This window comes from Psammomys obesus, unplaced genomic scaffold, assembly GCF_907164565.1.
Source record: "Psammomys obesus unplaced genomic scaffold, mPsaObe1.curated_primary_1811, whole genome shotgun sequence".
Taxonomy (NCBI): Eukaryota; Metazoa; Chordata; class Mammalia; order Rodentia; family Muridae; genus Psammomys; species Psammomys obesus.
This window is the reverse complement of record NW_026596345.1, coordinates 52,526-53,771: the sequence shown is the minus strand read 5'-3', so window position 1 is coordinate 53,771 and position 1,246 is coordinate 52,526. Positions and strand designations below refer to the sequence as shown.

Here is a 1,246-nt window from a genome sequence, read left to right as displayed (position 1 = left end):
TCCTTCCTTCCTTCCTTCCTTCCTTCCTTCCTTCCTTCCTTCCTTCCCTTTCCTTTCCTTTGCTCTATGACAAGGGTGGTCAGCAGGGGTGAAATGATGACACCTGGAAGGTAAGGGAGAAAAGGATACAAACCTAATCTCCTCTCCCCTAAGCTTCTTCATTTTTCTTTCATTAATTAGTCTTTCTATTGCTTTTACTTTGTTTTGTTTCAAATTGAAGGTTCCTTACTGGCCCTGCTTCCAATGAGTGACCAAGATCAAGGCAAAGGGGAGGGCAACCAGCTGGCTTGGTGAGGGTGGGGACGAGGGGGTGTCGTTTTCACATTTCATTTACGTACAGAACTAAATGGACAAGCACAGAGTCACTATTGTGGTTAGAAGTTGGCAGCCTGGGATGGAGAGGGATGAGAAGTAGGGGTGTCTTAAAAAAAAAAATCACAGGCTTTCCCCAAACTGGTGCTTGGAGAGGGACTTGGTCTGCTTTCACCCAACAGGAATCAGAAGATGAAAAGCAGTTTAGGAAGGCCCAGAACTGGCAGGAAAAGGGCAGCCTGCAACTCCCACAAGAAGGTCTGGGACTGCTAGATGCTCCAGGCAGGAGAATGGAGGCAGCTCACAAAGGTTTGCCCTCCAGGGACAGAGCACTGCCATCTAGTTTTTTAGCCAGGGTTCAGCAGTCCTTGACCTCCTGGTATCAGTTTGCTTGTAATTCGTGCTTGATCCCTGTTAGCTTTTTCTTGATGGCGTCCTTGGAGTTGACATAGATCATAATGCTCTTATGGGGTGCACTTTCAGGGGCCCAGAAGATGAACACCAGGTCCTCCTTCTTGCTCTCCTTGGACTTGTAGGTTGCATCTTAGACAGCAGTCTTTATATGGCTGCATCTTGCCAAAGGGGTGGTCCTCAGTCAGCCCCATATCTGCCAGGATCTGCTTGCCCTTCTCCCAGAATGAGGCTCTTCTTGTCCCCACTCAGGCAGAAGAACATTCACTGCCTTCTTGAATTTCTTCACTTCTGGTTTGAGGACTTGCCTATGCTCATGTCCTTGAACACCTTGATGACACCATCGGAGCCACACCAGAGGCCATGTTTCCAGAAGCAAAAGGGAGACAAGGGGAGCTACAGAAGAACTAAACCGTGGCAGCTGCTGCCAGAATCCAAGACTCCCCTAAGCTTCCAAACCGACTAATTTTGTTTTTACACACACACACACACACACACACACACACACACACACACACACACA

General features: G+C 48.2%; 1 pseudogene; it reads right to left on the bottom strand.

Annotated features, from left to right (window-relative positions):
• Positions 1-613: 613 nt before the first annotated feature.
• On the bottom strand, positions 614-1,088 carry LOC129669145 (cofilin-1-like; annotated as a pseudogene).
• Positions 1,089-1,246: the final 158 nt, after the last annotated feature.